The sequence below is a fragment of the Chenopodium album genome, chromosome 9 (assembly GCF_948465745.1).
Source record: "Chenopodium album chromosome 9, dcCheAlbu1.1, whole genome shotgun sequence".
Lineage (NCBI taxonomy): Eukaryota > Viridiplantae > Streptophyta > Magnoliopsida > Caryophyllales > Amaranthaceae > Chenopodium > Chenopodium album.
This window is the reverse complement of record NC_137842.1, coordinates 54,216,987-54,241,278: the sequence shown is the minus strand read 5'-3', so window position 1 is coordinate 54,241,278 and position 24,292 is coordinate 54,216,987.

The window sequence follows — 24,292 nt, the reverse complement described above, 5'->3', positions numbered from 1 at the left end:
ACTGATAAAAATTTAAATGTACTTCGTACCAAGGAAGAGAAGAATACTTCGTAAAATCGTCGTACCAAGGAAGAGAAGAATTAGATCGAAGATTATGAGCAAAGTACTATGGATTTTCAAAGCTTATATATATATAAAGGAGTATTAATCTTGCTCGTCAAATTGCCATTGAAAATATATAAGTTATTAGTTGACCTCATTTTTTAATTATAGTCAATGATCATTGCCACTTGTCCTACCATCTTGATTCTTAAACTAACATGAGAAATATGGTCTAACAACTTCACAAGTAACAACTTATATATTATGAGATTCATTGCTAGTTTATTTTAATTATTAATTATTAATGACTACTTGTATATGCTTCGGAGTACAATTAAATCTCCACTAATTAATTATTTTGTGAATGCTAAACCAGGAAAACATTCTCTGAAGTCCAACCATGCAATATGTATATATTTTTTTTTTTTTTTTTTTTTTTTTATATAATCAATCATACAATTTGAATTTAAATTATCCTATTAATTAAATATACTTCCATAGGGAGTATATGTATATATGATTTTTTTTTAAATCATACAATTTTAATCCTACAAGATAGAGATTCCTTTTTTTTTTTTAGCAATTTAGAAATTCTTTATAATGTAAGGGTCCTTCATCTTACCTTAAATAAAAATAAAAATAAATAAAATAAATAAAATTAAAAAAATATTTTATATTGAGTTGACGCTGGTTGATGTAAATCATGTAAATTTTTTGAAGACATTATTGTATAAGTCCAGCTCACTCCTATGACTAATTCTGCAAACAACAAATAGTACCAATGAGAGTAGCCGAGTAGGGAACCATTATACTTACAGGAGTATTAAATAAATACATACTAGCCTTGTGAATATATACAAGTATGGAATATGACTAAGATGGAGATCGATAATTAATTAATATTAGAAACCTTTTTTTTTAAAAAAAAAAACACCATATAAAAATTTTCTTATGAAAACACACAATAAACCCTTTTTTTTCTTTTCTTTGCAGAGTAACATCACCTTCCCTGGTTTGCGGTGTTTAATTTGGTTTTCAGGCATTGACCAACACGCGAGACACACATGTTCCGACGGATCTCCCCTTTCTTAATTTTTCCCTCTTTTTTTCCTCTAATTGAACCCCCTCTCTCCAATACAACTTTCTGTCTCATCTCTTCTTCAAACCAAGCCTCAATTACTCTCCACAGAAGCAGGGAACTCCATTTTTAAGCTTGAATTGCTGAAATTAACCTAATTTCGAGTGAGATAAGTTGTTGTAATAACTAAAATTTCTAATTAAGTATGTTGGGTTTTCGAATTTTCATACATTAGGGTTTGTAACGTAATCGAAACTCATGGTTACTTTTTATGCCCACCAATAATAGAATAAGGAGTAATTTCGAGAGGCTAATGTGTTTAGGATGCCCACCAATGTGGTATTTGATTCGGTGGTTTTTTTGTTTAGTTTTTCTTCATTTTTTTTTCTTTTTTTGTGCTTGTTCTATTGGACTTCAATGGAGGAAGGTGGTGATGCTGGTGGGGTTCTTTGGTGGATAGGGATGAATGAACGAGGGTGGAGTTTTCATGGGAGTAGATTTATTGGATGAGATGTAGTTGACATGGCCTCTATCTAAGCAGGAAAATCTGGAATCTAGTGGTGGACTAGAGGTGAGGGGCTGCGGTGGGAAGAATCAAGGCAACGTTAGTTGTTCATCGGCGACATGGTGTTGGTGAGGTTGGTAGTGAATTGGTGGTGGCAGTGAGGTGATACTGGTGGGGGTGGCAGTGAGGGCGTGGTGGTGGCGGTGAGGTGGTGTTGGTGAGGGAAAAGAGAAAAAAAAAAATAAAGGAAGGTGATTTTATGAGATCACGTGACCGACACGTGCAAATCCAACACTGGAAAACCACGTCAAACACCGGAAACCAGGTTAAGGTGTTACTTCACAGGGGGAAAAAAAAAGTGATTTTAGGTGTGCTTTCACAAGAAAATTTTATGAGGTATTTTTTCACAAAAAAAAAAAGTGTTATAAAAGGTGGTTTTATTTTACAATTTTTTCTAATTATTAACATAATATGTATGTTTTAAGAAAAAAAAAAGTAATACTAAAAAAAAAAGGATAAATCAATTAATCTATACTAAAAGCGAACCTAAAGTGACACTTGTAACGATGTTATAAAAAATTTTCCCGCCTTTTTTTCTTTCCTTTTTTTTTTTTTTTTTTTTGCCAAATTTTAATGACTTCCATTTTATAACCTACCATAATACTTCTTTCAATTTTGACAACACATTTAATCCAATCATACTCAATTTTTTTTTTTCAACATATATTTTATATACTATATAAATCTTTTAGTTACAAATATACTAACATAGTTTAAAATTAAGGTATTGACATATATCATCATCCAAGATTATCATAATATTATTATAATTTTTTTTCCTCCGACTTAAAATTTACTTTAATTAAAAATAGGAATAATAATTTTGGTAGGATAATTTGTATAAATCTTACAAATATTCATAACGTGTATAAGAACAACTTAACAAAATCATTTTATTATATTATACTCCTCCGTTTTTTTATAAGTTATGGTTGGATTTGCACATTTGTTGAGACACAACTTTAAACATCAATATCTTTGATTAGAGACTATTATTTTGCTACAAATATTTTTTTTTGGATAAATTTGTTGAATTAACACCATTCTTTATAAATTTTGTTGTAAAGTTTAATTATCACCGTGCATGGCACGGGATTTAACCTAATATAATATAATAATGAATATGAAAAAAAAATATATCTTGAGATACCTTCTCTTGTGGGCTGACATACAATTGCACAAATAGTACAAAAGGTGGTAATATTAATAGCAAAGCTAATAAGGTTGTTTTATTTTGCATACACCGCTAATAGTTGAGATTGGTTAAAGCCAATTTTCCTTTATAATTTTATTTTAATATAGATGTTATAAAATTGTATAATTTTTGCATCAAATAATTCTTTTTAAGAAATTCTTTAACCAAAATCTATATGTAATTTTAACTACGTACATATTTTTAGAGAGTCATAAGGGCGGGTAACCGATCCCAAGATCTCCTGGAAATGGGAAAGGAGCTCTAACCACTTGAGATATACCTCAATCTCAATGACTTATGAGAGTGAGGGATAGCTCAAGTGGTTAGAGCTCCCCTCCCAGTCCCAAGTGATCCTAGGATCGATTCTCATCACCCGCCCTTGTGGCTCTCTAAACACACACACACACACAAAAAAAAAAAAAAAAAAAAAAAAAAAAAAAAAAAAAAACCCGAATGACTTATAAATTCTAATTAAACATAATAAGAAACTAATACATGTAGGTTTAAAATCCTATACATAATAAAATAATGATACATGTTCCTAACCATATATATATGAGCCAAAATTTTGCAATGTCCAAAAATAATTACATATATTATACCATTTAAAATCTACTTTTTCCGTCCCTTATGACCAATTTTAAGTCTCAAAATGATAGTCTCATTTGCTTTTTTTCAAGTGTCATTATTATTAATTTTTACCAAAATTCCCTCCATGTACTTTCCCATGTACATTTCGTTTTTCGAAATACTTTTATTACTTTCTCTCTCTACATTTTTGCATACCCAATGTAAATTTATCTCAGTGTACTTTTGCCACTTCTTATTTATGTTTATTAATTCCCGTGAAAATTGTCCATCAAAGACTATCAATAAGAGACGGAGGGAGTATTTGATTCAAATATATTTGTTTAACAAAAATCTCTAATAAATCATTATTCTAAAAGTAAACATTGTATAAACCAATGATATTGTAGTCTAAATATCCTACATTATCAAAAGATTTATATGTCATTACTCTTATGTGATATGATTTAACATTTTAGTCAAAAATTTTATCTTAAAATTATTGTCTGAGAACAAAACTAGTTAGGAACATACTCCAAATTAATTATAGAGTATAAATTTAAAAATTATTAATGATTAACTTGACGCTTGTGTCAGTCAAACTAATGTAATTTGAGAGTACTTTCTACATGTTTTAATAATTGTTACACTTTGACTGTCACATATTTACATGCAATTAAATTAAATTAAATAAGAGGCGAGTGGGGTAATCGGAGTATTATAAAAATTATAAAAAAAAATAGTGAGATTAATTATTTATTAAAAGGCAATGAATGTAAGAGGAAAGGTATAATAAAATATAAATAGTAGGTTTGGATAGGATCATAAAAGGACAAAGATATAATATTTTATCTAGATTTTTGCTAAAATCGATAATGTAACACTTAAGGCCCTATTCAGTTTACCTTATTTTCACTTATTTCAAGGTTAATAAATTCAGATAAGGGTTAATAAGTTCAGATAAGATAAATTCAGGAAAAAAAGTTCAAATAAGCTGTAATAAGGGTTAATCAGGGCTACCCATTTTTATTTATAACTAAAATAAATTTTAATAAGGGCTAGTAAGTTCAAATAAGTTCAGATAAGTAAAAATCAGGTGAATATAACGCACCTGTAACACTTGTTACTTAAAACACGACGGAGGTATTTTCGATACAAAGTGAGTGCAATTACAAAAGAGTTGTGATATTTTATATTTTAGGGTTGATAAATGATACGGAGTACCAATTATAAGAGTAATATTACTACTCTCAACTTCAGAGTAATAATATTACTCTTAGAATTGGTATAATTTTTTTGGCCTAAATTATAAAAAAATTAACAAAATTTAGCAAATATGTTTTGTGATTTGGGTATTTTTATACCCGGCCAAGTGGCCCAATCGAAAGCCGCCACGTGTCATAGGTAGAGGTGCCACTTGGACCTTTAAGATGGTAACACGTGGTAGGCAGCCATCCCTCCGTTCTGGGATGATTGATGATCCAGAATGGACCATTAGGAGGGCGACACGCGTCACCCTAAGAGGCGCCCAAAAACCTCCTGGGATCAGTGACACATGTCACCCAGATATTGCTTCTGGAATGGCGGCCTTCAAGGGCCCAAACCTTGAAGCGCCGTTTTGCAGCGTGACCTAATCCCTAGGTCACCAGATCCTAGGGAGGGCACACTTTTCCATGAGACCCTATAAATAGGGACAATTCTCTCATTTATGACAGAAGAATACACAGACACTGATTACGAGACAACACGTCACTTTCACATTTATTACAAAGCTGTCGTTTTCAAGAAACAGACAGCACCTTACCTGAGCTTGGAATCCGAGCAAATAACTTTATTTCCGCACGATTTACTCCGAATACTTACTAACTTAATCTTCGGAGGCGGACCACCGACCATTCGGCGGTCCGTTTACTTTGCAGGTACAGGCGCCCTGTGCTTAATCCAGTCTTAGTGTTGTAACTCTCCCAAGGGACAAAAACCCCCGAAACATTTGGCGTCGTCTGTGGGGAGAGTACCTCTAAGATGGCTTCACAAGTCCCTGTACCGAATCCTGAGACCAATCGGCCTCCAGGAGACATAGTGGTCAAGACGGACCATGACTCAGGGGATGACGCTGACGTCGAAACCTATGTGGATCCTAACGGGTCCCTCATCTCAAGACGCATCCGCATCCGCAGCAGGGAAAAGCGGGAGCGTCACACTGATTAGGCGGGGCCAAGCAAAATTGCTGGTTAACCAAAGAAGCCCTCGGTGCAGACGTGTGATCCTTCCCAGGCGGCAGGATCGATTCCCGTCACTCGAGATGAACTCATGAAACTCCTGAGCAGTCTCAGGGGTGAAATCAAACAACCCGCCTCCAAGAAGTCGCCTACTCCTAGAAAGGAGCAATCGGCCAAGAAGCCAGCCCAAGCTGGCAAACAGAAGTCGGTCAGGAACCGCCAGCCGACTCCTCATCCTGCCCCTACGGAGAAGGCTCGGCCCCAATTTGACCTCACTAGGCTCCGTTTCCCAGAAACGAGCACAAGAAAAGCCATCCGGCACATACAACCGGATGGTAGCAAGAAAACATTCTCTGATGTTCGACATTACATTGAGCAGAAGAAAACCCAGCTATCAGATTCGGCTTCAACGTCAACCTACCATGATAGCTTTCGGAATACCTTTGTGAGGTATTCCCAGTCTGTACATGAGACCCCAGCAAGCAGCCCACGGGTTCAATCTGGCCCTCATGTGATCCAGTCGGCCCAGTACATGGCTCCGCCATTGTACCAGTCGCCAACTTTACCTTACATACAGCCTGCCCTCTTTGGAGGCCAGGCGGCATACGGCTATCAGCCGATGGACTGGCAGCTCAGGCTGCAACACCTTGGAGATCAATCCTCTGCCTTCTCCAGGGAAATAACCGAAGCCGAACAGCCGGCCAAGGTAAAAAATGTTCTGGTTGGAACCTATGATGGGACCTCCAACCCAGAAGACCACCTGCTAGCATACACCCACCTCATGTATTTACAAGGGTTAAATGATGTCGCATGGTGTCCTTGTTTTCCAGCCACCCTGAAGGGCATAGCCCAACAGTGGTTCGGCAATCTGCCGGCTGATTGTATTAACAGCTTCAAGACGCTTGCGTTCTTGTTCGCTTCGAACTTCTCTATGAACATCCCTGCCAAAAAGACAAGCCTTGATTTGGGCAATGTACAACAGAGAGATAGAGAAGGCCTGCGTTCCTATGTCAGGCGGTTCAATCTGGTACAAATCCAGATTCATGGTTTGTCTGATAAGGTCGCCTTCACAGACTTCTTTAAGGGTCTGAAGGACGGGTCTACTTTTAAGTATGAACTCGTCCGCAAACAAATTTTCACTCTGCAGGGAGCGTTACGAGAGGCGGAAGCCTATATACAGGCGACCGAACTCTGCTCCTCCAATAAGCAGTCAGACCCTAAGAAGTCTGACCGACAGAAGGAGAGTCGGCCTGCTCAGCCGGCTCCTAAGCCAGAAGAGAGAAAAAAGAAAAAACAAATCTGGGCCATTGATAACTCTGATCAACCGGCCCAGAAGAAGAAAAAAGAGTGGAAACCGTACGTTCCAAGGTACGAGTTCCACAAGGACTTCTGCTCCATCCTCTTGGAAATCAAGGATCGACTGACTCTTGAGAAGCCGACCCCTATGAAAGGTTCCGCTGAAAATCGGAACAAAAACAAGCATTGTCATTTCCATGAGGATGTCGGCCATGACACGAATGACTACTTCAGTCTCAAGCAGGAGCTCGACCGTCTGGCCGACAAGGGACAGCTGAAGTCCTATGTGAAGTCCAAAGTGACTTCAAAGGTAAATCCGGGGCAGTCCAAGAAAAAGACTCCCCAGCCTGCTATGAGTGCCGAAACTGATGAAGATCCGGTATACACAATAGCAGGCGGATTTGCCGGGGGTGGCCCAACCATTCGGGGCACCAAAGACCATCTGAGAAAGATGGTCAACTCTGTTGAAGAAGGAGAGGCGACAGGCACATCCGCCTTCCCAAAAGTTGTCATCACCGAGCAGGACAGAGGCAAAGTCCGTCGGCCGCATGATGACCCTGTGGTCATTGAATGCAAGGTGGCCACCAATTGGTTGGTCGAATTTTAATTGACACAGGAAGCTCCTCGGACCTCATCAGCCTCAAATGCTTATCCAATCTCAAATACAAAACCGGATAGCATGATGAAGGTCTCTCACACCCTTGTTGGGTTTGGGGGAGGACTTGTGCACCCAGTTGGACGAATTGACTTACCCATCCACCAGGGGAACAGGGGAGACGGTCGGCACATGACCATCCGTTTCCTAGTGGTTGAAGAGCTCATGGCTTACAACCTCATCTTTGGCCGACCCACTCTAAATGAATGTAAGCCCCGTCATCATCCCTTATCTCATGCTGCTCAAGTATGAGAAGGATGATGGAACAGTCGGTTCCCTCAATAGAGACCAGAAGACGGCTCGAGAGTGTTACCTCTCGGACGTCAAGCCCGCGGCCGCAGCATCCGGCCGGGGAAAGCAAACAATCGACCTCGACGAGGTCGAAGAAGAACAGTCGGCCCCACCAGCCGGAAAGAAAAGAAAGACTGATCAGATGTTGGTGGTCAAAAAAGAAAAACAATAGCAATCACTGACCGGGGAACGGTCAGATGATCTTCGTCCCCAACCTGCTGGCGGACACATTGATATCCCTCTGGACAACAGTCAGCCAAAGCGGACGGTTAAGGTGGGGACGGTTGCATTTACTAAGCTGGGTGAGAGCCTGCACCAGCTGTTGAGAGAATTAAAAGACATCTTTGCCTTTGAAGTGGAAAAGATGCCAGGCATCAGCCCGGATCTCGCTGTCCACAAACTCGCCGTGAATCCTAAAAAGAAGCCCATTCGACAAAAGAAAAAAACCATGGCGAGGAAAGAAGTCAGGCGGCAGCCGCCGAAGTTAAAAAGCTACTGGACGCCAAGTTCATTCGGCCGTGCAATTTCCCTGAGTGGGTAGCTAACGTTGTGTTAGTAAAAAAGCCGAATGGAACTTGGCGCATGTATGTTGATTACACAGACCTCAACAAGGCATGTCCAAAGGATAGCTATACACTGCCTAAGATGGACAGTCTGGTCGATTCAACAGCAGGACATGCCCTAATGAGTTTTATGGACGCCTACTCAGGTTTCCATCAGATCCCCCTGTGGAAAAAAGATCAAGAAAAGACGGCATTCGTCACTAATCAGGGGTTGTTCTGTTACACGATGATGTCGTTTGATTTGAAGAATGCGCCTGCTAATTTCCAACGAATGATTAATACGGTCTTCATTAATCAAATCGGAAGGAATGTAGAGGCGTACATTGATGACATGATAGTCAAATCCAAACAACAGGCGGATCATCTTGCTGATCTCCGAGAAACATTCGCCATACTCAGGCAGCACAAGGTCATGCTAAACCCAAAAAAGTGTGTCTTTGGTGTTGAGTCTGGGAAGTTTCTCGGATTTTTGATTGACCAAAGGGGAATAGAGGCCAACCCTGAGAAAATACAGGCGGTAATCGACATGCAGTCGCCCCGTACTGTGAACGAAGTGCAAAAGTTAACAGGTTGCCTGGCGGCCTTGGGGAGATTCCTCAGTCGGTCAGGCGACAAGTGTCTCTACTTCTTCCAGACAATCAAAAAGAAGACCAACTTTGAATGGGGGGACGATGCAGAGGCGGCCTTTCAAAAGCTAAAAACTCATCTGCACTCTTTGCCGAGGCTTGTTAGCCCTTTGCCCAAAGAGAAGCTCTTCATGTATTTAGCCGTCTCTGATCATGCCCTCAGTGCCGTTCTCTTAGCTGAAAGAGACGACATTCAGCTCCCGGTGTATTTTATTAGCCATGTTCTCAGGAACGCAGAGGTTCGGTACCCCATGGTTGAAAAATTTGTCCTTGCCCTTTAAATGGCCGTCAAGAAGCTAAACCCTACTTTTTGGCTCATGCGATAGAGATCTATACTGACCAACCGATCAAGCGGCCACTTACAACCTTGGAGTCTTCTGGACGAATGCTTAAATGGGCGATTGAAATGAAAGGATTAGAAATCACTTACGAACCAAGGAAGGCAATAAAGGGGCAAGCGTTCGCCGACTTTATTGTTGAAATGACAAGGCCGGTTTCACCGGACAATACTGACCAGGTTTGGAAAGTGTATGTGGACGGGAGCTCCACTACGAATGCCTGCGGTGCAGGGATTATCTGTCAATCTCCTAAGGGAGATAAGTACGAATATGCATTGCGGTTCAAGTTCCAGGTCTCTAACAATGAGGCCGAATATGAGGCCCTGCTAGTCGACATTCGGTATTGCAAGTCGGCAGGGGCAAAGAAAATTGACGCCTGCTCCGATTCTCAACTGGTCGTACTCCAGGTTAATGGAACGTACGAGGCCACTCATCCGGCCATGATAAAATATTTGCAGGCTGTCAAAAATGAAGTCGGGACACTTGAGGAGTTTCATCTAACTCAAGTGCCTAAATCTTCAAACAATTAGGCGGATGCTTTGTCAAAACTGGCATCATCCGCCTCCTGTGAAACGCCTCGGTCGGTTTTCTGGGAGGTCATGGAAAAGAGAAGTATATCTAATGAAGACCCCATTGGAATTCTCGACCGAAGCTCTACCTGGATGGACAACATCCGGGCTTATCTTGCAGATGGCACGCTCCCTGATTCACCTCAGGAGGCGGCTGTTCTAAAGAAGAAAGCGGCAAACTTCGAGTTGAGACAAGGAGAACTCTTCAAGACTGGTTTCTTGAAACCCCTGTTGAAGTGTGTTACCCCAAAGAAGGGTAAAGAGGTCCTCGAAGATTTGCATGCGGGTTTCTGCGCCTCCCATATAGGCGGCAGGTCCCTAGCTCCCAAGGCCAGGCGGCTCTATTTCTGGCCCATTCTGGAGTCGGATGCCATGGAAATGGTAAAAAAATGTGACAAGTGCCAAAAGTTTGGCAAGCTCATCCATCGTCTGGTCATAGACCTGACGGCCATCCACAGCCCAATACCCTTTGCCAAATGGGGCATGGACATACTTGGGCCTTACACAGGCGCACTAGGAGGCAAGCACTACATATTGGTGGCTGTGGACTACTTTACCAAGTGGGTAGAGGCGGAGGCGGTTAAAAATATCAAGACAAAAGATGTCATTTCCTTCATCTGGAGGAATATTATCACTCGTTTCGGGGTGCCCATGTCTATGGTTTTTGACAATGGTCCTCAATTTGAGACGCCTGAACTCAAGACTTGGTTGTGAGACCAAGGGGTCTCAAGCTTCTTTGCATCAGTCGGCCGGCCTCAAAAAAACGGCCAGGTTGAAGCCTTCTACAAGCTAATCTCAGACGGGATTAAAAAGAAAATTGAACGGGCCGGTGGCCTTTGGGCGGATGAATTACCACACGTCCTCTGGTCCATCAAAACGACTGCTAAAGGGGAGACTAGAGAAACCCCATTCCTCATGGTGTATGGTGCAGAAGCTGTCCTGCCCATTGAACACTATGAGCCGACTCTTCGAGTCATGTTATATGACGAAGAAGTAAACTGGGAGGCCATGCGGCTGGCATTGGACTCACTTCCAGAGCGCAGGGGCAATGCTGCCTTGCGCCATGAGATTTACCGTCTGAGAATGACACGGGCTTACAACAAAAGAGTACACAAGCATCCTCTCAAAGTGGGGGAATTTGTGCTACGGAAAATGGAGGCAGTCGGTAGGGCGAATGAGCAGGGAAAGCTAACCCCAAATTGGGAAGGCCCCTACCGAATATATGAGGAAGTAAGAGATGGCACCTACCACCTGGAAGAACCAGACGGCAGGCAGCTGCCTAGAACTTGGAATGTAGACAACTTGAAAAAGTACTATTTCTAAGTACGAATGTAAATACCTCAAATTTTGTCATCTCAAATTTTGTTAATGAGAATATGCCTTCATTTCCCAGCTTGTCTTTTTTATTAGCGTCGCCTGTAAAAAATACAGACGGTCAATGTATTTGGAAAGCGTCCGTCCCAACAGCAGACGCCCCAATCTCTCTGAAGGAGCCGACTGCTTTAAAGCATTCGTTCCTACGAAATTCTTTAAGTTTATGCCTACACTTAACGAATATTTGCTTAATTTTTTAAAAGGCCCAAGGCCAGATAAAATCATGATGAGGCCAATGGCCGGATATTATTTTGAGGCCAATGGCCAGATATTAATAAACAACTAGAGGCCGAATGGTCACAGTCTGCTCCAACATGAGTATGACCGTCTTCTCCAACATGAGTCAGATAACCGGCGACGTCCATTCGGGCGAATTCGTCGAGGAGAAGCATCTCCCATTTGGGTGGCACATTGCTCTACGAATACATCAAACGGCCCTACCGAATGCTAAGGCATCATTCGCGGTCGTTTGATTTAATCGAAAATTAAATCTAAAAGGCCAGAATTTTCTAACTGTTCTAGCACAGTCGGAAAAGGGTCACTGTTTCATAAGTAGAGGTTATTGAGGCATTAAGCCGGATGCGCCTGTTTTTGCTCTGGGGCAAGACAGGCGGAAAATTTTTGCTAATCTACAAGTTAAGTTAACTTATGAGGCCTTTGGCCAGATACGCCTGTTTCTGCTCAAACGCGCTCAAACGCAGGACAGGCGGACTATTACTTACGAAGAAAACGAGCTAAAATACTTAGTAGATTAAAAAGAGACCTGTGGGTCGGATGCACCTGTTCTTTGCTCTTGGGGAAAGACAGGCGGATTATTCTTATTAAATAAAATTAAGCTAAGTTAAAACTTAGCATCTTATCTGGACGAGGCCTATGGCCGAATGCACCTGTTTTTAGCCTTGGGGCAAAACAGGCGGAGGTTTTCTTTTTAGCAAATTTACTAAGTCAAGAATTTTGTATTTCGTTTGTGCCAATGGCCGAATGGAAACAATTATTCATTAGCTCCGGATGGCCGTCTATCGCGTGGTTTGGGGCAATCACCATAGTGATTGATTGACTTAGAAACCCTGCATACTCTTCTAAGTATCAATAATTTCTAAGTCAATCCATTCAATCAACCGAAACCACTCGACATCGGTCCAGGGGCAAGAACATTCGCATGGTATACAGGTTATAATACTTAGCCAAAAAACATGCAATGAAAAAATTTAAAGGACAACAATATGAATAACTTCAGCCAAACGACCGAATGTTTTTGAATTTAAAAGCCCAATCGCCACCAGACGACTGGGTAAGATTGTTTGCTGGCAAAGCTAGAGAAATTGTTAAGTAACCCGACCCCTTGGTCAGTAAAGAAACATTCAAATACACGGCGCACAGGCCGGAAAGATAAACATATGGCCATTCGGCCGCAGAAAGACAGGTAAAGCTTAAAGATCAAGGGAGCTTCTCAGCATCGGCATCCGCCTTTTCCTCCGGTGCATGCTCTCTATTTTCCTCACCCTCCTCCTGATCATCCTCCTCCTCGTCCCCAGACGACGAGCCGCCAAACGAGCTAGACTCCCCCGAGGCACTCTTGGCAGCCACATCCTTCTCGGCCGCCTCTTGAGCTTCTCTGAGGAGACGGGCATTGAACTCGTCATTAGCTTTATCAAACTGGACCTTCCAGGTTTGATAATCGGCAGACGGCTGAGCAGCCGCCCAGGCCGCACGCATAATGACTCCGTTGTCGTCCATCATTTGTTTGACCAGGGCTTGTTTCTCCTCCTCCATCAAGGACCTATACTTGGTCCGGAGTTGGTTCTCCTGGTTGCTCAGCCGACCTCTGAGTCTCTTAACCGTCGCCTCCAGGCTAGCCGCTTTGGATTCCGCCTCCTTGAGGTTGTCCAGCTTCTCATTGAGGCCCTTGACCTGGTCCTGGAGCTCCCTCACCCGTTGCTTCGCCGCGTCCAAGTTCTGCTGAACTTGCAGGTTGGCAGACGCTTGGGAATACAACATATCAAGTGTCAGAATCTCATTTTGAGCAATCTCAAACTAAGCTTTGTCCAAAGTAGAGGCGGCTCGAGCATTCGCTGCCTTTACCTCCCTGGTCTTCTCGTTGAGGGGCCCTTTGAGACCACTAACGCGTAGCATACCTGTAAGCGCCCAGATCAAAGAAACTTGTCAGTAACCATTCGACAAAAATATGTACATAAGTAAAGTTGTAAGGAATTGTACTTCATAAAGAAGCGCCAGAATGCCGTCTAGGTCCAGGGTGCCGACTCCTCTGACGACCGCCTTGTCCTCAGGGTCAAGCGTCCTGAGCATCCGACTGGCCATCTGGAGGACAGTTGGCCTCGCTGGGGCATCTATCTAACAAATATAGCTAAGTCAAAAATTGAATATTGTGCCCTTTATGAAGTGCATGGTCGAATGGTCGGATGACTTACCTCCATCTCTCCCGGCAGCTTCGCTGCCGCCTGCTGTGCCACCAGCAGTGGTGAGTGGCGTTTTTCCACTCTTCGACGCTCTTTGAAGAGCGTCTGGCTTCGATGGTGTTTTGGTGGGGGAAGAGGCGCATGTCCCTTTCTTGGCGGGCTTGGTGGCGACGTGTTTCCTCCGGTTTTGAGAAACTTCGCCAGTCGTCTGCTTTCGCAGCTTGGGGTCCGGTTGAGAAAAAGGGGTGGGGGGCTTTGATGAAGCACTCTGAAAAGAGGTCCAAGCATGAGTTTCATAAACATTGTATGAGAACACAAATCACTAAGAGAAACCTTTGCAGACTCATTACCTTAGGAGTGCCGCCTGGCGGATGCTCATCCGCCTGTTTTATGTTTGAGCGGTAGAAGGCGGCGGAGAGGGCTGGTTTCTTGTGGGTCGGAAGCTTTGCCATTGCTTTATCTGCAACAAGAAACCAAGTGTTAGCAAAGAAACAAATAATCAAAAGTAAACAAGGGTAATAAAATCATGCGGCCAGCTACCTCTCGGCATCTCAGTACTAAGCCCACAGGCGGCTAAGTACGTCCCGTCCGAGAGCCACTTGAATCGGGGAATATAGCTCTGGGGGGTGACCTCCTTAACCCCCATCTCTTTGTTTGTCCGGACGGCCACAAAAAAGAGGCCCCGGTCAAAGATCTCCTCTTGGGCCTGCCTGGGAACAGGCGGAAGAGCCTTTTTCCCAGCCAAGAGGAGAGGATATTGAGTCCAGTGGTTGTACCGCCTATTCCTTTGGGCGTTTGGGGAAGAGACTATATAAAACTTGTTCCGCCAGTCCTTCCATTTGTTCTCTTTCCCCAGTGTCATCATGTACTTGGTATGGCTGGTCAGCGTAAACCAGCCGATACCACTTGGATTGGGCGTTCTACTCAGATAGTGCATATGAGCAAACGCCTCAAAGCTGGGATCCACCTCCAGCATCTCGCAGGAGGCAACGAAGCCTAAGATATTTACCCAAGAGTTAGGAGCTAGTTGCCAGATACCCAGTTGGTATCCGTCCAAGATCCTCTCCACGGCCGGATAGAGAGGAAAGCGAAGTCCTGCCTGGATGGCCGCCACGTAGCAGCCGAAACACTGGTCACCATAAACAGCCATCTCAGGCCAGGTGATCGTGTCCTAAGCATCCGTCACGGACAGAAGGAAACCATGTCCCATGACATGGGTAGAAAGAAATTTGGGAAGATCATCCGCCATGATCTTCCGCCTGCCTTCCGGAACGTGCAGATAGTAGGGCGCACGTTCATGCCGCTTGGAAGCAGACGGCTCTGCCCAACCCTCTCCCTTCTCAACGGAGAGGGACTCTCTGGCAGCCTTTAAGTTTGACTGCGCCACCTCTGAGTCAAGGGGGACGCAGTTAGAAGACAATGACGCCGAGTCATTAGAGCTCTCATCAGAGCTAGGGGACTGCCGACTGTTGCCAGCAGTGTCCTCCCCCAGCTCATCATCATCCGACACCGATCCACTCGGCCCGGGGTTCTCAAACTCCTTGTTGCACTCCTCCAAAAATGAGTCATTTGGAGTGCTGACGGTGCTAGGCGGGTCTCTGCTAACCTCAGAGACAGGCACCCTAATGGAGCCATCGGAATTGACAGTCTCACTGTCCGAATGGTAAAAGGTACCATACGCTCTATATCTCCTTGTCGTTTGCTTTGTTCTGGCCATCGTGTCCTGCAAAGGCACAGACACTGTCGGATTTGGAGATGTACTTAAAGGAAAGTTCTCGAACGAGCATTCGGCACTCCTAGTTCTAGATTCAGCCGTCCTCGGCGACCGGCTGATCGCTAATTTAGGTCGTGTCGTGTGCGTTTGGGAAACCATTTCGATAAAGAAAAATGCAAAAAATAAGTAAAAAGGGATCAGGCGGTTACCTTAGAAGAAGGTAATGAGAAACGTCGGTCTTGGGCGCTTGATGAGACAGGAGAACTCAAAGGGCCGGCTATCGGATGCTCTGGAAAGTCAAAGTCCTTGAAAGTCAGAAGATTCAAGATTCCTTGAAGATTCACGCAAATGTGAATCCAAAAGGAAGTTAAACCCTTCTATTTATAGAAAGGGTAAACCCTAATTTTTTCCCTCCAAAAGATGATTTGAAAATCCGGCCAGTCGGATGTTGACACCTGTCACAGGTGTCATGTGCAATGCACGTGACCCCTGTGAGGGGCAAATGATTTACGTATTTTTATACCCGGCCAAGTGGCCCAATCAGAAGCCGCCACGTGTCATAGGTAGGGTGGCACTTGGACCTTTAAGATGGTGACACGTGGTAGGCAGCCATACCTCCGTTCTGGGATTATTGATGATCCATAATGGACCATTAGGAGGGCGACACGCGTCACCCTAAGAGGCGCCCAAAAGCCTCCTTGGATCAGTGACACGTGTCACCCAGATATTGCTTTTGGAATGGCGGCCTTCAAGGGCCCAAACCTTGAGGCGCCGTGTGGGGAATAAATTTCAAGCGTTAACCCCTAGCCTGAACCCCACTGTGATCATACACTAAAGTACGGTGGCGTCCAAAGGGAAAGAAGATAGAGCAAAAGAGTCGCCAACAAGTTTTAGGAACTTGTAAACCGTTCATAGGGTGAAGGTTACACCCCTTAACGATCCAAGAGATCGTCAACTCCATAAGGTCTTGAACCAAATAAGGGTTCAGGAATGAAGGTACAAATCCAACCTAAAAGAGATTGAACCTGCCCTAATAATAGGCCTCTACTTTATTCTGATCGTATTCATGTGCGCTTTCCAATTAAAATACAATCAATAAGATTAACCCTAAACCTGTTTATCTATGTTGGTTGATTATTAACGCACAAATAAAACTATTATTGGCGATCACTTGAATTATAATCACATTAACCCTAACAAAATTATTAATTATCTTATTAAGCGTGATTACAAGTATCAAATTCCCTTTAAACATGCATAAAAGGCGTGATCAAGTGTAGGGAATAATTTCAAGCCTTTAAATCCCACTAGCTTGAACCCCACTGTGATCATACACTAAAGTACGGTGGCGTCCAAAAGGGAAGAAGATAGAGCAAAAGAGTCGCCAACAAGTTTTTTAGGAACTTGTAAACCATTCACAGGGTGAAGGTTACACCCCTTAACGAACCAAGAGATCGTCAACTCCATAAGGTCATAAACCAAATAAGGGTTCGGGGATGAAGGTACAAATCCAACCTAAAAGAGATTGAATCTGCCCTAATAATAGGCCTCTACTTTATTCTAATCGTATTCATGTGCGCTTTCTGATTAACATGCAATCAATAGGTTAACCCTAAACTTGTTTATCTATGTTGGTTGAATTTAATGCACAAATAAACTATTATTGGCAATCACTTGAAATTATAATCATAGTTAACCTAACAAGATTATTAATTATCTTATTAAGCATGATTACAAGTACAAATTCCCTTTAAACATACAATAAAGGTGTGATCAAGTAATAAAAATAAATAAGCATCATAATGAATAATCAATCATTAGAATAAACATGAATAATAATAATCAACATTAAAATAATAATAATAATCATGTTCATAATCATCATGAATTATAACAATTATAATCATAATCATGTTCATGTTAATATTAAAGCATAATAATAATAGCAAGATCCTAGGCATGATACTAACAAGATTAATAACAAACCCTAGCATGTCACTAAGCAATAAAAATCAAATCTTTAACCCTAACATGATACTAACAATCATAAATATTAGGAAGAACATAGGAAGCATCGTAAAAATCATATTTAATATATTTGATATTATAACCTTTTCCCTAAACATGATACTAGGAATATCATAATAACAATATAAACATGATTTCTACATCATAATATCAATTAATCAATTAAAATACTTACTTTGATGCTTCGTACCTCTTTCTAATAACAAAATACACACGTTAGTAACTTCAAAGAAAATAATAAACAAACAATTAACTTAAATAATTGAAAGAGAGATTTGGGATCAATCCCTCAGAAATTAAACCTTTCACGTCTAGGGCGAAGGCAACTTCGAATATGGCTAGGTGTTTCTAGATCTTGCCAATGCGGAATTATTTATTTGAGAAAAGGCTAGTTTAGAAAAGAGAGAGAGAATAATCAAGAAAATCTTGATGAGAGTTGGTGAATTGAAATAAGAATTGATGAAATCTGGTTATCAAAAACGGAGTTTTAATACGTTATTTATAGAGAAAATCAGCCAAAAAGATAAAATTAACAAAACAGAGTCTGGCGCACGCAAAACAAGGTTGGCGCCAGGCATTGGCCATTGGCGCCAGGCGCCAATGGCTAGCACCAGGCGCCAATAGCTGGCGCCAGGCCTGGGTCAAGGCGCCAATGCCTGGAGTCAGGCGCCAAGCCTGTTTTTAACGCGTTTTTGTTTTTATCATATCTTTTGATCCGGAAGTTCAAATAAGGCATATAGTATGTCGTTGGAAAGCTCTTAAAGTCTACTTTTCAACCCATTTAGATTCAGATTAAAATATTTTGTAGATAAAAAGATATAGCGAAAATAGTGGAAGGGTGTCAGTTTTGGATAAAGTTTCATGTCTCATTTATATCTTTTTCGTTATAACTCGGATTTAATATTATAATATATCATTGGAAAGATAATTTCAAGATCTATCCAACCATATAAAATTTGGATAAATATTATGAGGCACGAAAATAAAATCTGAATATATTCCACTTCGTATAAAACAAGGATTCTTAAAAGGAGTAGTTTTATTCAATTTCAAACTCTTTAAAACATAATTATCAATCCTAACTCCATTAGGATTTAAAAGAACCTTCTAGAGTATTCTAAAAGACTATAATTAATCCTAATAGCTTTAGGAATGATAATTAATAATAGGCCCTCTAGATCATTGGGCCGCATATAAAAACCAAATCGGGCCCAGCTTGGTAAATTGGCCATAACTTCCTCAATATTCATCGGAATTGGGCTTATAATATATCGTTGGAAAGGTCTTTGCAAGCCCCATCCAACTACACTACTATTGGACCCATATCATGGACCAACCAAACTGGATTGGCTATTTTCTTAAAATAAGTTTTCAAAAACAGAGAGAAAAGAAAAGAAATTAAAACTATCCGCAACGCTAGACTTTCCACACTTTCACTTCATTCGATTATGATTCGACGCGAAAGGTACTCATCACTGGGTTTGGTTTCGGGCAGACACAAATGGGTGTCTACATCAAGCAATAACAATAAATAATATCAAGCAACATAATAAATTAATTATAATCATCATAAATAATAATAAATATAATCATGATCATAAAATTATAACAATGAAATAATCATCATAATAACAATCATATTAACCATAATAATAATCATGTTAATCATAATAATAATAATTATAAAATTATAATCATAATCAAAATAATTATAAAAATAATCATAAAAAATAGCAAGATCCTAGGCATGATACTAACAAGATTAATAACAAACCCTAGCATGTCACTAAGCGATAAAAATCAAATCTTTAACCCTAACATGATACTAACAATCATAAATATATGGAAGAACATAGGAAGCATCGTAACAATCATACTTAATATTAAAATTACCCTAGACATGATACTAGGAATATCATAATAACAATTTAAACATGATTTCTACATCATAACATCAATAAAAACCATTAAAGCACTTACTTTGATGCCTCGTACCTCTTTCTAATAACAAAATAAACACGTTAGTAACTTCAAGGAAAATAATAAACAAAACAATTAAATTAAATAATTGAAAGAGAGATTTGGGACCAAACCCTCAGAAATTAAACCTTTCACGTCTAGGACGAAGGCAACTTCGAATATTGCTAGGTGTTTCTAGATCTTGCGAATGCGGAATTTTGTATGTAAAAGACTAATTTAGAAAAAGAGAGAGAGAGATGGATGAATGAATTGATTGATGAATGAATGAATTAGAAGAGAATGATAATTGAAAACTGATTGTAGGTGTATGTTAATTAAAACTGATTGTTGATGAGAATCGGTGAATGAAAACGGAGTTTTTATGACGTTATTTATAGAGAAATCAGCCAAAAAGATAAAATATCAAAACAGAGCATCTGGCGCACTCAAACAGAGCTGGCGCCAACCCTGGCTAATTGGCTCCAGGCGCCAACACTAGCGCCAGGCGCCAGGCCTGGTTCCAGGCGCCAATGCCTGGAGTCAGGCGCCAAGCCTGTTTTTGACGTGTTTTCGAAAATCAGATAGGTTTGCCGTACTGGAGGATAAAATCATATATTTTCCTCAAAAATGCTATTTGATTTTAATTAAAACTCTAAAAAGTCAACAAAAGTTGAATTAGGAATGAAAAGAGCCTTCTAGAAGATTCTAGAAGACTAAAACCATTCCTAATTGCATTAGGAATGATAAATCTATATTAGGCCCTCCCCTAGATCATTGGGCCGCATATAAGGTTCAAAACGGGTCCAGTTTAGTAAATTGGCCATAACTTCCTCAATATTAATCGGAATTGGGCTTATAATACATCGTTGGAAAACTCTTGTCAAGCCCTATCCAACTACACTACTATTGGACCCATATCATGGACCAACCAAACTGGATTGGCTGTTTTCTTAAAATAAGTTTTCAAAAATAGAGAGAAGAGAAAAGAAATTAAAACTATCCGCAACACTAGACTTTCCACACTTTCACTTCATTCGATTATGATTCGACGTGAAAGGTACTCATCACTGGGTTTGGTTTTGGGGAGACACAAATGGGTGTCTTCAGAAGCCCCCACTTTGACTGAGTTTGGAGAAATGCAAGTTTCGAAAACGAAAGTCAAAGTAACGATAGGGACGGAGAATGATTCAGAACGTTCTGCGATCCTAAATCACTCTTGTAACGCTGATGCCTGCAAACCAGAGTTAGTTAAAACATATAAAAGAGTTAAGAAATGCGTGTCTTGCACCGTCGAGCACACGTCTCTGAAAGTAATCGATTGTTTTGATGACCTTCTGCAAGCTAGAGAATGCCATCCCGCTTGAAAACTGCTATGTCTGTAACTGCTTCCAATATAGAAGATTGCTTCGCCTGAAACGATCCTCCTCCGCTTTGATAATATTCCACATCCAAGGGAATACCATCAAATATTGCTTCTCTTGAAACAATCTTCATCCGCATTGATAATATTACACATCCAAGGGAATACCATCGAAGATTGGTTCTCTTGAAACAATCCTCAGTTGTTTGTGACAACTCTCCATAATTCAGGGAACGCCACCTTGCTGTTTCGATGTTCACTCGTCTCTGAACAAAGAGCTTCTTTTTTATATGTTCACGCGCCTCTGAACAAAGAGCTTCTTTTCCTTTTTTGGATATGTTCACGCGCCTCTGAACAAAGAGCTTCTTTTCTTTTTTTTGGATATGATCTTCTGAATGATGTGTCCACGTGTCTCTGAAGGAAGAGCTTGATGAAGTGAAATGTCCACGCGTCTTTGAGAAAAAGAGCTTGAAAAGGAAAATAGGAGATCTCTGATGATATGTCCACGCGTCTCTGAACAAAGAGCTTTTGATGATATGCCCACGCGTCTCTGGAGCAAAAGATCTTGATGGAGATGTTCACGCGTCTCTGAACAAAGAGCTTGATAATAGGATGCCCACGCGTCTCTGAGCAAAAGAGCTTTTGAAAGGAATGTCCACGCGTCTCTGAACAAAAGAGCTTGAATAATATGCCCACTCGTCTCTGGAGCAAAGAGCTTTGATGGTTGAGTGTTTGTTCCGATAATATTCCGAAGAAAAATTTCCGAAGACTAACGTTTGTCGATCTCTAAAGCTCGCTTGAACTTTACTTCCGCTAAAACCAGTATGTCGGTGTCTCCGTGATTAGGCGCTTTAAGCTAAGTGAGACGATATTTCATCAGGTCGACCACTTATTGCGATTGTAATCAAACTGACTACTTAATCATGTCAAATTGCTTATAGGGGCTAACTGGCGTACCAAGGAACCCGAAATTGTCGTATGAGGTCAAAATCACCTTTCTGAGAGGCTTCGAGCTCTGTTGCTACTGAGATATCTATCGCCAGGCGCTGGAGTAGGGTCTTCCCTGTTCTGCTGCGCCTGTATGTATTTTGACTATAGAACTTTGCCAATTTCTTTAATCATCTTAGGGTTGACCTAAGGCTTAATTATCTTAGGGTTGACCTAAGGTTTAATGTTGCTTGACTCAATAACTTGACATGACTCAAGGTATAAACTTGACTCACTGTGATCGACTGGCTCGAGGTTGACTCGACTCGAAGTGAAATGACACTTGTGACTCGCGACCCGTGTGTGCATTGTAATGTGATCGTGCGACTCGAAAAATGCAAAAAAAGCAAAAATGCAAAAATTTTCCGTCATTTTTGTGGAGGGTACCGACTTTCTCCCGAAAAACAAAGACACGAAAAAGAATCGAAAGTTTAGTTTTGAAGATGCATGTTGAATGAGCTTAGGTTGTGCAAGGATTAATTCATCCTAGGTATCTCAACTTTTGACTCCATGATGAAAGTATTTGGGTAACTTAGGCACGGAGGCTAAGTACTTCATACTTCGTGATGCAATGACAATTATGATTGATGAGTGATGAGTGATGTGACAAGGCATGCTTTATGTTAAGATTTCATGACAAAGGGTTCCTAAGGAAAGTATATTTGGTCATGTATCTGTGCAGTGTGTGAAAGTGACACTAAAGTTAGGCCGCAAGAGCTAAGTGTGTGGAAATATATTATTTTAAAAAAGAGTCAAATGATAGTGATTCTTAGGCTAGGGTAAGCTAATAATGTAAGGATCAAGCCCCTAAGTCTAGCTCTAAGTGAAAAGGGATGAGCATAGGAAATCCCTTGATATGATCATGGTGCAAGTGTGTGAATGTGAATATGAATGCATGTTTATTACGGCCGCACCTCGATGTGAGGTTGCCTACGTATCCGTTAGGAATCAGGCCGAACGTAGCTCTAGTCGAACCTCGCACAAGTGTGTATACCTCAAAAAGGTCTTTTTAAGGGTTGTAACGTGGTTAGGCTAAAGGTTTGAAGAAGAAGGGGATAAAGGCTCAAGACCCTAGATAAACCCCCAAGGTGTGCAACCTCGCTTTTGAATCTTTGTATTTTTATGCTTGAGTTTCTACTCTTTTTTTTAGCTCTCTTTTATCTTTTGCTTTAGCATCTATTTTATTTTTATAAGCGTGGGCAATCCCGATCATGCGGTCTATCACTCACTTGGCATTCATGTTTCTCAGGCACGGTACCGAGCACTCGATAAGAGACGCAATCTGAGACGTGTTCATATCGAAGACATTTTCATATCAAAGACATTGGAAAACTTCCCCTTTTGTACACTTTTATTTATTTTTTGCTATTTTATTTTGATCTTTTGAATTACTCAAGCTCTTTTTTAGAATTGCATAAGTTACACACCATCCCATCCCGAGGTTAGGTAGATGTAGGTTGAAAAAAGAAAGGTCTATCGTTAGACGAGGATCAAAGTGGTTTATGAAGAAAGGATTGCATATTTAATTTGAAAGGTGAAAGGAGATATGATGTGGCTACAAGGGGTGCCTTAAATCATTGGTATACCTTGTGCTTAATTCGACATTTTTTTTAATGCAATATAATGAAATGATCATATATAAGGAAATAAATGCTCATTTTATTAAAGGAAAATAAATAATGATCCTACAAAATAAATCTAAGGAGAATAAAAAGGTGCCTATGCTAGACTTATTGGGGAAAGGGAAAAAATGAAAAAGAAATAGAAAAAGAGTTCATAAAATCTTGTCGTTGAAGCTCGCCTCTGTCTTGTGTTGTTTGCTTCGACATCATCCAGTCTTCTCGCTAGCTAGAGGCAATGGGATCTTATTTGCCTCTATGAGATCTTGAATGAGGTTTTGAAATCTGTAGCATTCATCAGTAGTATGACCGTTTCCTCGATGGTAATTGCAATAGGAGTTTGGATTCCATCTCGAAGATCGATTTTCTGGTGTTGGATCCTCGGTAGGGCCAATAGGTTTGATTAATCCTCGATCATAAAGACGATCTAAAGCAGCATCGTAGGTCATTCCAATGGGTGTGAACTCTCGCCTGGGTTTCCTTTTAGATCCTTGATTGTCCATGGCTAAGACACCATTATGGTCAAAGGTACTAACATTATTACTAGAGTGGGCGTTTTCGGAAGAAGAAGGATTGTCGTTCTTCTTTCCTTTCCAGTCACCGTGGTTACTATTGTCAGTAGCTTTTTGCTTTGCGAGGTCGTCTTTGATCTTGATACCTATGTTATAGACGACCTTGAAAGTATTCAAGTTGTGTTGATATTTTAAGTTCTTTGAATACTTTTCATGGAGATTCTTGATAAACATCCTCACAGACTCCTTTTCGGTGGGGACCTCAATCATCTTGGCAGAAGTTTCCCTTCATTTATTAAAGAAAGAAGTAAAGCCTTC